At 36.5% G+C, this 14957-nt stretch overlaps 1 protein-coding gene across 3 annotated transcripts in view; it reads right to left on the bottom strand.

Annotated features, from left to right (window-relative positions):
- LOC147914599 (uncharacterized) overlaps window positions 1–14957 on the bottom strand; it is a 130354-nt gene that overhangs the window by 8517 nt on the left and 106880 nt on the right. For 2 of the 3 annotated variants that reach the window (XR_015555091.1, XR_015555092.1), the window contains exon 2: window positions 10139–10256. The gene's annotated coding sequence lies outside the window, so the exon portion shown is untranslated. Of the gene's footprint in view, window positions 1–10134; window positions 10257–14957 lie in introns of all 3 variants that reach the window. The other variant, XM_087443170.1, reaches the window with a different exon arrangement.

The raw sequence follows: 14957 nt of genomic DNA on the forward strand, positions 1-14957 counted from the left end.
CTCTCTCTGCTTCAGTTTCCTTAGATGTAAAATGGGGATACCTTACAGGATTACTATGAGAATTGAATGAGAGCCACATATTCCATTGCACATAGTAAGTATGCAATACAATTTAATTCTCTATTGAGTACTCATGCAACATCTAATTATTATAATTGTAAAAAGGGGGCAGAGTTGTCATTTTGGTAGGCCAGTTGGCTGCTCTGGCAGTAACCTGCAGGGTGTGAATCTGATTAATGAGTCAATATGGTCCTCAGCTCTTCACACCCAGGAGAATCAATATTTTAAATAGACCAGCACAGAAAATGCCTACTTATAATAGGAATAAGAACCACTTTTTTAGACCAGAAAATCCTAATAAGGTGATCAGCATATTTTTTCCCTATAGAAAAGCTATATGAATAGCTAAATTATAATGTTTGCTAAAGATGAATTCAGAACAAGGGTAATAAATGAGTAAATTTTTATTTAGTGATTAGGATGGCTTGTGACAACAGGCTATGATACAGCTCTGCTAGGGAGGTAACACTTGCCAAAGGAAAGGGAAATTTGAGGGCACTGGTCATGGTGACCCATGTTCTATACAGCTTTAAAGACACATAGCCACATTATTACCTTTGGACTTTACTTTTCCAGTTCCAGTGCTTGCCATTAGTCAGCTACCTTTGGGAAGGGGTTTAGACTGGTTAGTCTCCATTTGCATCAACCTCCCCAAGTCCATTCTCTACCTTTCTCTTGTTGCTTTGTGCCCTGAGATGCTGATCCCTACAGACTGCATTCTCTAAGTTCCCCTGTTTTATCGGTTTTGCATCCCCCCAAAAGATATGTTGAAGTCCTAACCTCTGGTATCTATGAATGTAACCTTATTGGAAATAGGGTTTTTGCAGATGTAATTAAGTTAAGATGAGGTATTAGGGTGGGCCCTAATCCAATATGACTGGTGTCCTTATAAAAAGAATGCCATATGAAGAGACATAGGCACACAAGGCAAATGCCATGTAAAGATGAGACTTAACGTTGCCACAAGCTAAGGAACAACCAGAAGCTAGGAGATAAATCTGAAATAGATCTTTCCCTAGAACCTTCAGAGGTAACACGGCCCTAATGACACCTTGATTTCAGACTTCTGATCTTCAGAACTCTGAGGCATTAAATTTCTGTTGTTCCCCCAGTTTGTGGTACTTTGTTGTGGCAATCCCAGGAAACTAACACACCAGTAAAATAAAGCACTTGCAGCAGTGGCTCAGAGATTTTACCCAGTGAGAGAGAGAGTCCATGAGAACACAGAGCTCTGAAGCTCTCCCCAAGGAACTGACTTTATTTGAAACAGAGTATGGGGAAGTTTAAGCCTAAGAGCACTGTTGAAAACAATGGGGATTTTGATGGTAAGCAGTTAAGAGGAGGTTGGTAGTTCTACAAAAGCAAGAAACTAAACCTTAGGCCAACTAGTTTATCAGAGACAACTAGGGAAAAAGGAGCTAAGAACCTTCCTGGGTCAGAAAAAACCTTAGACTGATTTCAAAAACTACCCTTCCCCAAATGTAATTGGATTTGACTGTAGAGCAATTTATGTCCTAGGGCATTATTGAAAAGAATAGATCAATCTGCCTGAAAGTAGTGGAGCCTAATAGCTGGCTGTGATATCATTATGAGGCAGACAGCTTAACAATAGAGATAAGGGAAAGAGATAATTAAAGAGAGCCCTCTAAATTCACTGTCATCCCAGGGTGACCGCATATGCCCAAGGCTGTGCATTCTGAGGCGTGTCATCAGAAGTTTCACACTGCAAGGTAAATGGACTTCACTGAAATAGTTTGGCCAAGTCCCTAAACAAGAAAAGAACAACATAAAGAATCCCTGTTACAATATATTCCCTAAAATGTCAACCGTCAACAAAAAATTGAGACATTCAAAAAAACAGGAAAGTGTGATCCATACCCAGGAAAAAATGCAGGCAAGAGAAATATCCTATGAGAGGGCTCAGATGTTGGACTTAAAGACTTCAAGGCAACCATTATAAATATTTTCAAAGAACTAAAGGAAATCATTCTTAAAGAAGGCAAGGAAGTTATGACAACAATGTCTTATTAAATAGAGAATATCAATAAAGAGATATAACTTTGACAAAAGAACAAAATGAGAATATTGGAGTAAAAAGTACAAAAATTAAAAAATTAAAAAGTTTATAAAGTAAAATAGTTAAAGTAAGCTAAGGTTAATTTATGATTGAAGAAAGAAAATTTTTTTATATAAATGTAGTGTAGCCTAAGTGTATATAAAGAGCTTATAAAGTCTACAGTAGTGTACAGTAATGTTCTAGGCCTTCACATTACTCACTGACTCACCCAGAACAACTTCCAGTCCTGTAAGTGCCATTCGTGGTAAGCACCCTATATAGGTGTACCATTTTTTATCTTTTATACTGTACTTTTACCGGACCTTTTCTATGTTCAGATATGTCCAGATACACAAATACCATTGTGTTACAAGTCCCTACAGTATTCTGTACAGTAACATGCTGTACAGGTTTGTAGCCTAGGAGCAGGTGGCTATACCGTATAGCCTAGGTGTGTAGTAGGCTACATCAGCCAGGTTTGTGTAAGTACACTTTATGATGTTCGTACAACAGTGACATCACCTAACAACACATTTCTCAGAATGTATCGCTATTGTTAAGTGATGCATTACTGTATTAAATGTGTAGAAAGAAGAAAAAGTCAACCCAGAATTTTACATGCAGCAAAATGATCTTTCAAAAATGAAAGCAAAATAAAGACATTCCCAGATAAACAAAAACTGAGAGAATTTGATGTTAGGAGATCCATTATACAGGAAATACTAAAGAAAGTTCCTCAGGCTGAAAGAAAGTTACCCTACATGGTAATTTGATTGCATATGGAAAAACAAAGAGCACTGGTAAAGGTAATACTGTAACTATAAAAGAAAGTATGAATGCATAGTTTTCCCCTTTTTAACTAATTTAAAAAGCAACTTTTGGGCCGACCCAGTGGCGTAGTGGTTAAGTGCATGCACTCCGCTGTGGCGGCCCGGGGTTCATGTCCTGGGTGCACACTGATGCACCACTTGTCAAGCCATGATGTGATGGCGTTCCATATAAAGTGGAGGAAGATGGGCATGGATGTTAGACCAGGGCTAGTTTTCCTCAGTAAAAAAAGAGGAGGATTGGCAACAGATGTTAGCTCAGGGCTGATTTTCCTCACCAAAAAAAAAAAAAAAGGCAACTTTATAAACTAATATGTATATTGTTGAGTCTATAACATACAGAAATATAATTTTTGGCAATAACAGCAAAGAGGAGGTAGGTGGGAGCAAAGCTATATAAGAATAAGGAAAGAATATCAGATAGTAACTTAAATTCATAGGAACAAATGAAGAAAAACACAAACGGTAAATGAAAAGGTTAACATAACAAACTCTATAAATATATACTCTCTCTCCTTTCTTTTCTCGGCTTCTCTGATGGACATACTTAGACAAAGTAATAATTGTAAGAATGGACTGTAGGGGTTGTAACATATATGGATAAAATATATATAACAATAATAGCACCAAAAAGGGAAAAGGGAATAGAGCTATATATAAATGATGTTGATATATGCCACTGGAATTAAGTTACTATAAATCTGAAGTACATTCTGATAAGTTAAGATGTATTTGCAAGTCTTAGAGGAATCCCCCCCAAAAAACTCATAAAAACATGAAAATATGTAAAACAATAATTAAAGGAATTAAAACGTTATACTAGAAACATTCATTTAGTGCCGGTCCCGTGGCTTAGTGGTTAAGGGCGCGCGCTCCGCTGCTGGTGGCCTGGGTTCGGATCCCGGGCACGCACTGACGCACCGCTTCTCCAGCCATGCTGAGGCCACGTCCCACGTACAGCAACTAGAAGGATGTGCAGCTGTGACATACAACTATCTACTGGGGCTTTGGGGGAAAAAATAAATAAATAAAATTAAAAAAAAAAAAGAAAAGACGGTCTTTAAAAAAAAAAAAGAAAAGAAACATTCATTTAATGCAAGGAAAGCAGTAAAGGAGAAACAGAGAAAAACGATATCAGACGTAAAAAACAAAAATAAACTGTCAGACGTAAATGCAACTATATCAATAATAGCATTAAATGTGAATGGATAAAATACTCCAATAAAAATGCATAGTCAGACTGGATAAACAAACAAGATCCGATTATATGCTGTCTACAGGAGACACTTTAGATTAAAAGATACGAATAGGCTGAAAGCAAATGGATGGGAAAAAATATACCATGCAAACAGGAACCATAAGAAATCTGGAGTGTATACACTAATGTTAGAATTTAAAATAAAAAATGTTACTAGAGAGAGAAGGGAACATTTTGTAATGATAAGAGGGGGTCAATTATTCAGGATTAGATAACATTTATAAACATATATGATCCAATATGCATCATATATGTACAACAGAACTCTAAAATATGTGAAGCAAAAATGGAAAGAATTGAAGAATAAAGCAGAAAATTCAATAAATGGGTGTTTCAATACCTAACTTTCAGTAATGGATAGAACAACTAGATAAATAACCATCAAGGAAATAGAAGACTTGAACAACAATGTATACCAACAAGACTTAACAGATACCTATTGAATATTCCACTCAACAACAGCAGAATAAACATTCTTTTTGAGTGCACATGGAACATTCTCTAGGATAAACCACACACTAGTCCATAAAATATGCCTCAATAAATTTAAAAGGATTGAAATCATGCAAAGTATGTTCTCCAACCACAATGGGATGAAATTAGAAATCAGTAGCAGAAAGAAATTTTGGGAATTCACAAATATGTGCAAATTAAACAACACACTCAATAACCAATGGGTCAAAGTAGAAATCACAATGGAAATTAAAAAATACTTTGAGATGGGGGCCAGCCCTGTGGCCTAGTGGTTGAGTTCAGTGCACTCCGCTTCGGTGGCCCAGGTTCGGTACCCGGGTGTGGACCTACACCACTCATCAGTGGCACGCTGTGGTGGCAACCCACATACGAAATAGAGGAAGATTTGTGCAGATGTTAGCTCAGGCGAATCTTCCTCAAGCAAAAAGAGAGGAAGATTGGCAGCAGATATTAACTCAGGGTGAATCTTCCTCAAGCAAAAAGAGGAGGATTGGCAACAGATGTTAGCTCAGGGCAAATATTCCTCAGCAAAAAAAAAAAAAAAAAAAATTTGAGATGAATGAAAATTTAAAAATACTTATATTTATTAGTATTCTAGATAAGAATTTTTGTTTTAAAAATGTATCCCACTCCTTTAAAATAAATTTGGAATCCACCAGCTTACTGGATAAATTTAAAACCCTGGATATGATATACAAAGTGTTTTAACATGTGTCTCAATCTAACGTTCCAGCATCATTTCTTTCCACTGCTTACCTGTGGCTTTAGCCACACACAAGTGCTCATTGATCACCGCATGTTCTGTTACAACTCTATGTCTTTCCATATCCTGTTCTCTCTGAAAAGCTCTTCATTCCTTCCTGTGCTTGGTGAACTCCTATTTACTCTTTAAAACTCAGTTCAACTCCTTACTCTTACCCCTTCATGAATTAGTGGCTTCCTCTTCTGGGATCCTCAGTTACAAGGAAGCTCTTTTAACTGTCTCCACTTAGTGGACTTCCTTATTAAACATGGCTTTTCATTCACTCCAAGTAACATGCTGACTGATGTTCGTGGCCTTCTGTATGCTCCCAACCAATAGGGAGCTCTCTAGTATCCCACATTCTTCTGCTCCCACAAGTGGGGATTGAATTGTGAACTTACCAAGGATCTTCTATGTTTCTTCCCAAACCGGCTGATAGTTGCACCTATAAATTTATTCCTTTTTTTTTTTGTTTTGGTTGTGTTTTCCCATTGAATATAAGCTTCATGCAAACATGAATATATCTGCTTTGTTCATTGCTGGATATCCACTATTTTAACAGTGGTTGCATATGGTAAATGCAAGTATTTGTTGAATAGATTAAATATTATGTGAATAAGTAGCAATACTTTTGGCTATCAGCACTTCTGTAAGTATGAAAAAACATAATAGACAATAGTTTAAAAAATAGGGATTTATTTTCTGCACAAATAAGAAGTACGGAAGTAGAGGGTTGCTGTCACAGATTTAGCAGCTCAATTATGTTAACATTTGGGAAATTCTCTTGGCCTTTATTTCATGGTTGCAAGACAGCTGGAGCACCTCAAAGCATCACATCCTCATACCATATGGGAGGCAGGAAAAAATGGAAGGCAGTGTAAAACACACCCCTTATATTTTATCAGCTAGAACTGTGCGCTAAGTGAAATCTATCCTGGGTGCTGGGATGACATTACCTGAGATCAAGTTACTGTGCCTGACCTCTGAACAAAATCAGGATTTTGTTAGTATACAAAAACACAAGGTCAGGGGGAAGTAGCGAATGTCTTTTGGGGATAGGTAACAGGCAGTGACGGACACAATATGTAAACCAAAAAAATATGAATGGGAAAGAAAGTTAAAATTATACTGAACACTGAATTAACAAATACTGAACCATTTCTCCTAGGGGAAATAGAGGGTTAGGTTCTTGTGAGCCTCTGGTCACATTTTTGTCAACCAATCAATATACAGTCTTGTTTTATGTGAGTTTCTCTTTAAAGATATCATATTTAATACATACTGTTGATTCATTAACAATGAACTCACAGCCAACAGCACTGTAACTCGTGCCTAAACGAAGCTTACCTAACACATGTATTTTCTCTGTAAGGCACATCACGGCCTTCCTGTGCTTCGGGACACTGTATAGCACTTCAAAACTACGCTTGGTGGCCATTTTAAACAGTGAAATCACCAACAAAATGCAGAAAATGTGGTACTAAATAGATTGTGAAAAGGACACTTGTTTATGGTATAAGAGCAGAAACAAGAAGGCAGAGCATCACCTTATGCAAGTTTGGCTGGGAATGTGCACAATCGAGTGACTCAAATTTTTTGCCGCTCCATATATGTCCACAAATGACTGTGAAAACACTGAGAGATTTAATTTTTGAGTTACAAATAAATTTTAGCAAGTGTGCAAACTCATAAATATAGAATCCATGAAAAAGGAGGATTGACTGTAGATTTTTCTTATTCTCTTTTTCAACCATGTTTATTTTACCCATGAATTATGGAATTGTCTGCCACACCTGTTTCCTTCTCCTTACAATAGCCTGACTACATTTCTAGCTTTCCTTGGGGTTAGGCATGGTCTTGTGATAGCCTTCTTGCCAAAGGAATGGACACAGAAGTAATATGCATCCCTTCTAGACTTGGCCCATAAAAACCTTCACAGATTCTCTGTGCTCTCTTCCCTTTCTCACTCCCTGGGATGGAGACAACCCCCAGGGCAATCTTGGGAGTCCTATGTTGAATTTTCCAGAGTCACAGGATGGGAGAAACCATTGAAAGAAAACCAGGAAATCATCATCCCTCAATCATCATTTGGAGGTGAACTGCCTAACATGAGGAAAAAATATGCTTTTGTATTAAACTGTTAAGATTTGGAGATTTATTTGTATATAGCAGCTAGATCTACCTTAAGTAACATTCTCACAATTACTATTCCAGTCAGTGTAAGATAAGAAGCTTCTTTATATCTTGTCTGCGTCTCTACCTCCTGATTCTCTGGAGGATATACCTTAATTGCTCTGCAGGATCTGATGAGATATGATTTTACTCACCTATCTCTGGTCAGCTTCAGCACCAAGGCCAAAAGGATAAGAAAGAAAGCTGAGTTATTGACTATACATTCAAAGTGCGCCTCCATGCAATGATTCATGGTGGTGTTTGTTACTGTCCAATTGCTCTAGAAAACTTAGGTCCTGGATTATTTTATTAATTCACAAACATTCATTGAACTGGTAGGGATAAATGATTATTTCTCTATCTGCTACATTAGACAGATAATTTGGCCTGAAAGAGACAGCTTCCACAGGGAAACCCGAGATGAGTTCAATAGGTCAAGCTACATTAAATGCATGTTAACCCAGGAAGTGAGGGGAAAAGTCACATTTTAACTCTCATAACATTTCTGGAATGTCCTTAGCTTCTGGCTCAGTATTCTCCCATCACTCAATCTCCTCTCCCCTTCAGTTTTCTCTTCACAGAAAGTGTAACTTAAGAACCTGTTGGAAACTAGCATACTAAAATTGCTCCAAAAATGTATTTTTTTCCTTCACTGATAGCACTTTGGGGGAAAGAATTAAAGTTATCCTGAAGGCTTCCCTTAAGGGAGTGTTCTGCTTTCCAGACTAGTTACTAAACCTTTGGTCATGCACTGAGAGCCTTCCTGTCTCCAGCTTTTCAACTCTCAGGGCAGTTTTTCTTGCATCAACAAATATTTACCGAGAAACCGTATTTTCTGCATTACTACACATTAGGTACTACACTAAGAAATCAAAGATGGCAAGGTCTCTATTCTGGGGAATTAGATACCTGAATAACATATTAAACAATGTAATAAGTATTCTAATAGAGGTGTGTACAGAATTCTACAAGAACACAGAAGAACAATGAATTCTGTGAAGACGGGGCAGTGGAATAAGGGTAAGTAAGACTCTACAGTAAAGAACATATTTGAGCTAGATCTTCAACAGTTTATGGGATCTTGATGTGCAGAGGCAGAAGAATGGTTCTGGGCAGAGGCTGTAGTCTCTATAAAGGCCCCAGAGACAGGAAAAAACCAAAATGTGTTCAAGGCATGGTGCAGAGGTCAGCATGATTGGAGAGTAAAAGGAAGCATGAAGGGACAAACTAGAGATAAAATTTTAAAAAGTAGAAATGAGCCAGCCACAAAGGTCTTGTATGTAAGTTGTATCAGGGGAAAACGCAATTTATGATCCCTCACTGTGTTCTGAGGAGAGTGGAACCAGCAATTAAAGGGTCTTCATTATTTTCTCGAATGAGGTGATGAGTGTGGCTATGCATGTTTGATATATCTGGTCTCTTATAAGACCTACTAGAAAGGGAATGGGTAGAGAGAGTTATAGGTAGAAAAGAGAGACAGTGGGAAGATTTAGGACCTTCATGACGGAGGGGTAAAAAAAAAATCCCATAAGTAGTCATGTAGCTGGAAAAAAGACTAGAGGAGAATGAAAATTGTGATGAGGATTTGTTGAGCTGTTTGCCATATGGTGAATGACCTCTGCCTCTCCTATGATATTGTAGGTAACTTCTACCTTGCTTGTTAATGTTTTGGTATGACAGGATTATTTACTGAAGAAATCAAAGCTGTGCTGGGTTCACCTATTCCTCGTGCCTGGTATGGGATGAAAGCAGAAGCTGTTTCAATGGAAATCACATTCTTATGCTAAATTTGATGTTGAAACTGTAGGCAACCAGGACCATAGATTTTAAGCAGAGAGATAATATCACATTAAATTTCTAGGACTAATAACTCTAGATTAAAGTATGTTAAACAGGTGATGGTGTAGCAGAGATTGTAGGCTGCTCATCATAATCAATGTTCTCATGTATTTCCATGTCACCACAGCTAAAGCTACATTTTCTAGGGTTTCTTGCACCTAGATGTCACCATATGATTGCATTCAAACCAAGAGAATGTGGACAGAAATGATGAACACCACTACTAGCTCTAGTCTATTAAAAACATCTTTCATTCTCTTCCATACTCTTTTTCTTTTCTAATTGGCTGGAATAGAGATGGCCCAAAGGACCATGTTGAAAGACACATGTAAAAAAACAGAAAACACTACATCAGTCTGGGCCCTTGAACGACTGTGTGGAAGGGGAATCCCCACCCACCTATGTATAATAGTGTAGTAATGTGAGCAAGTAGTAAACCTGTACTGTGTTTGAAACACCACAAATTTTGGAGCACCTTCTAATAGCTAGTGGGCTACACTGACTAATACAGATAGGAAAAAATAGGAAGCTTTTAAAATAATCCAGAGAGGTGGGATGAAAGCCTGTACTGAGGAAACAGAAAGGAAAATGCTACCAATTCATGGCCTAACCATAACCCATTCCTCAGGTATTGCTGCAATAATATTGAGCAACAAATAACCCCCAAATTCAGCAGCTTACAACAACAAACACTTATTTTTCTTACTCACAAATCTGCAGATTGGCTGATCTCTTTTGGGCTCAGGTGGGTTTGGCTTCAAGTGGCCAGGTGGTTCCGGTCTGTCCTGGATGCCTCATTCTGGGGACTTCAGTGAACTGGGGCATGCTCTTCTCACGGCAATGGCAGAAGCACAAGAGAGTAAAAAAGAAACATATGATTTCTCTTAAGGACTCATTCAGAATTAGTACTCAGTCACTTCTGCCCACATTTCATAGTGAAAAGAAGTTACACGACCAAGCCCAACATCAGTGGGACATGTAAGTATAATCTTGTCATGAGGAGGTCAGCATTCATGGCAAGGGGAAGGAAGAATTGTGAACAAAGAATATAAGGTACTCCAAAGTGTATCTCAAAATTGTTCCCCTTTGTGAAGCTTTCCACAATTATTTCAACCTATCTTACTCCTTTTATATTTATTGTCAGTTATCAAATTGTTCAGCTCATTTTACCTAAAGAGTTTGCTTTATTCTATCTACTTAAATGACATAGAGGTGACTAGCAAATGGTCTTGAAGAAAGCACTTTTCTAACACATTCTTAAAGCAAAAACATTGTTCCTTATTTTATGTGGCTATACTAGGCAAGAGAGGAATGGGGCAGCTGAGATCAACAAGAAGTGCATGATGAAGTTTAAAGCACATGGATGATAGTCAGGAGGGATTAAGGTAGTACACTCTTGGGAAAGGGAGTCCACACAGAAAGTTGTCAGCAGAGTGTTCTGTAACTAGTAAAAAAATCTGTATCTAAACAGTGAATATATAACTATGAATTTTGGATTTAAAGGCAATAAATTTAGAGTGCGTATCTGCCAAGGTAGAAGGACTCTCTCCTGGGAATATGAGGGAGGAAAAGCTTTTTTTAAAGCTTTTTGATAAGCTGGGCCGTGATAGAGAAGGAACAAGCAAGCCTCACTACCTATACCCAATCCCAAATGACTACAAATGGGACTATTTGAGAAAGAAAGGGGCAAAAGCTCAGTGAGAATTGAGAAATGAGCAGCCCAGATCCAGCAGTGCTGATAATAACAGAACCCAACAGAGGCTCTGATCTGGAGTGCATACAGCAAGATCACATGACAGGATCCCAGATGAACCTAAAACAAGAAGCATATGTCTAGGATTCTTAATAAAAGGAACCATCATAGTTTATTGTAAATACTGCACTGGCTTATGTGAGTCTTAATCACATAGACTGGATTTAACACGTCATAACATATCAATAAAATAAAATTAATTAGTTAAAAAAAATTTGATTAACCCTACAGGCGGTTATCTCAATACTTCACTATCACCTAATTTTAAAAATTCCAAATGGCATTACCTAACTACATTATTGATCTTATTCTCAATATTACTACCAAATACTTTTTGCTGTTTCCCTCAATATGAAATCTACCTGCAAAGGATCCAAAGAAGTATTTGAGAATAATTAAAATAACAAGATTAAAATAATTATTTGAAAGTTGAATTTTTATGTTAAAATATAGAGTAAATATTATAAAAAGGCAAATAAAAATTAGGTAAAGTAATTGCAACACATGTATACTTTGTGTACTATGTAGTCTTTGCATATTGTGTATACTTTGTATTCTTTGTATTCTAGCCTTAACATATAAAATCTTTCTATAAATAAAGAAAAAACAAAGAACAGATCAATAGAAACATGGGTCAAGATGCTAACAGAGAATTGATGAAAGAAATAAAATGACCAGTTTAACCTCATTAGTAATAAAAAGAAAATGCTCCTGAAAATGAAATAGCATTTTCCTTCCTAAATTGATTTTAAAAAGACTTTAAAAATAATATCTAAATTTAGCAAGAGTTTAGGGAATCAGGCATACATGACTGGGGGGTAGTTTATATGAATTCTCTTTGATTAGTCAATTTTACTTTTAGCAAGTTAGTTTAAGGAAATAATTTTGGATGGGGATGAAAATTTAGCTGTAAGTATGTTCACCACAGTGCTCTTCTTAATTAAGAAAAAAAGAGAAACAACATGTGTCCAACTATAGAGAATTGATTAGATAAGGTACATTATATCTATATAAGGAATTTCAAACATGGACAGAGATTCACACCACATTTTTGAATGGGGTAAATAAGTTCAAAACAATATTATAGTATGATCCCATTTTTAAAATAATCTTTCTCTTAAAAGGCAGATGAATGCAAACTAAAATGGTAAAAGTTATAATTCCTAGGAGAAGGAAAATAGATGGTTCAAATTTTCTTATTTTGCTTATCAAAGTTTCAAATAATCTATAATGAACTTATATCTTTGTGGCATTAGAAATACACTGAATGTCATTTTTCAGAAGAATGGGTCACAGACACTCAAAAAGATGTCTAAAAGTCTAAAAGATGACTTCACAGATGACTTTGAGCAGTAGCATAAGGGTATCATCTCTAAAAATGACTCTCTTAAAAGAACAACACTCATTTGAAAACATAAATTCTCAGATGATAAATAAGATTACATTACTTGGGAATCAAAATTTCTACTTAATTGACTAGCTGATTAAAAACTGGATATTGATGAAGTGAAGTAGTCTCCTTGCTGAGGAAAAACAAGCATACTGGCTGTGACGTCAGAAAAAATAGTTCAGAAGGCATGGGATTCCCAGAAATGTGATTATATCTAAAATCACATAAATATATTCTATTGCCTGATTGTGTCTAATTTTAGTTCTGTTGTCCATCTCCAGAAAAAAAATCCAAATTCTGTGAAAATCAGTCTAGCACTGTTGCATTCAAAGGTGTGAAAAATGTTTGCAAATACTGATTATGTCATACATTTGCATCATGCTTTACAATATAAAGCACTTTTATATACATTTCATATCCCCTAAACAAATTTTATTTTAAGCCTGAAAGTATAAGAATAAAAAAAAAAAAGAATAACAGATTTCAACCAGTGCTTAGCTCCAGTATTACAAGCATCTATAAATATTCATTGACTATTTTCTCTAGATAAGATGCAGTACAAAGAAACACCTCCTTCTGGACTGATTCTTCTGTGTAAAATGAAACTTGGCCTTTAGTCTTCTGACCAAGCCTCTTTCACTGCATCTTATTGCAATTATTTTATTTCCTGTTTCCTCTCCTAGCCTATGAGCTCTGTAAGTCTTACTTGTGCTTGTTTCCTAACAATTAGCAGAGTACCTGGACCATAGTAACTAAAAAATCAATGTTTTTTTGAATGCTGAATGAATGACACTTGTTTTGAAAAGTTAAATCAATGTTTTCTATGTAATATGTCATTATATCTCAATAAAGCTGGAAAAAAATCAATGTTTTAGCAATTGTTATTAAATTGACTTAGTAATTAATTGGCATTTCTTTTCTAATGATTTGAAATATGTTCCAAATACTAGCTGAGATATAACAATAAAGGTCAGCAGAAAAGCTGCTAACAACATAGACACAGGAACATTAATAGAATCTCTCTTTCTGTTATGTCACAAGATTCGTTTTTTCCAGGTCTAAGTGCATAGAAAGTTGTTTCAACTCTGCAACCTTCTGGTCCCTGATAGATGGCATGTGTTTTCCCCTCTGGTGTTGAATTTCAGCTCTGAACACTCTTTCTAAACTACTCATTATAAGATGTCTCCATAAGTTCATTTGCCAAACTAGGCAATCAAAGTTGTTCTCCTCAACTCCATAAGCTCCTTTTTCTTTTTCTTTTCTCTCTCTTTTTTTTCTTTTTTTTTTTTGCTGAGGCAGATTAGGCCTGAGTTAACATCTGTGCCAATCTTCTTCTACTTTATATGTGGGTTGCCACCACAGCGTGGCTGACGAGAGGTGTAGGTCTGCGCCTGGGACCTGAACTTGCGAACCCAGGCTGCCAAAGAGGAACACACTGAACTCAACCACTATACCACAGGGCCAGCCCCCATCCTTTTTCTTAATAATCCCTCTCTTGCCTAGAGAGGGATTATTTACCAGATAGGCTGTCACATTTCTATGAGAATCCAAACTTCTTTTGGAACGATTCTTTTGGAATGATGTGAATTTAGAATGATAAGTAATTTCTAATATATCACAAATTTAGAGGCGTAATTATCAACTATAGCTAAGGGAGATTGAAGCTGCTTTTCTCCTGCCCAAATTTTACTTCAGTTTAAACTAAAGACATTAATTCTTTTTCAAGTGAAAACTCTCCACCTTTTGGCAGCCACTTTGGCTTCAGTTTGTTGATGAGTTTCAGATCCTTTCCTAAGAACAATTTTTGATAAGGAAAGATATGACCAGGCACTCGGTCTATGGAAAATATGAAAGGGGAGGACCACTTTACCAATTTGCAGGTTTGCCAATGGCAGGCTGAACTTCTTCAAAGTCAAATAGTCATGTCTTAAATCAGCTGTAATCATGTCGTTACTGATCTCTGTTTCACAGAATGAGAGGGATAAATTTTTCTAATTCCTTTGGTAAGAAACTCAAGCATATACCATAATATTTAAGAGCTTTCTCCATAGAAATAAAGTTTGCAATTTGAATGAATGCCCTATGGCCAGTCTGCCCTGATCAAAATCAGGTGAGAATTTTTAACAAATTCCTGTCACTCTTCTTATTTCAGAGGGAAAAGTCCCCCAAATTAGCTGAAAACATAACTTCAGTCACCTACAAAAAAGATTTATCTTCTCTGTATTTCATCTCATATATTCCCAGGGGACAGAGAATTTACTTCCCTGGACAATTCTATGGAAAACTGATTCTTCCCCTTTAAGAAGGTATGGTACTTGTATCTGATATAAATATGAATTGAGATTGTAACCTAACTGCATAGATTAAATAAGATCTATTAGAATGG

The sequence above is a fragment of the Ceratotherium simum genome, chromosome 18 (genome assembly GCF_057802395.1).
Source record: "Ceratotherium simum simum isolate JZ-2026a chromosome 18, ASM5780239v1, whole genome shotgun sequence".
NCBI lineage: Eukaryota > Metazoa > Chordata > Mammalia > Perissodactyla > Rhinocerotidae > Ceratotherium > Ceratotherium simum.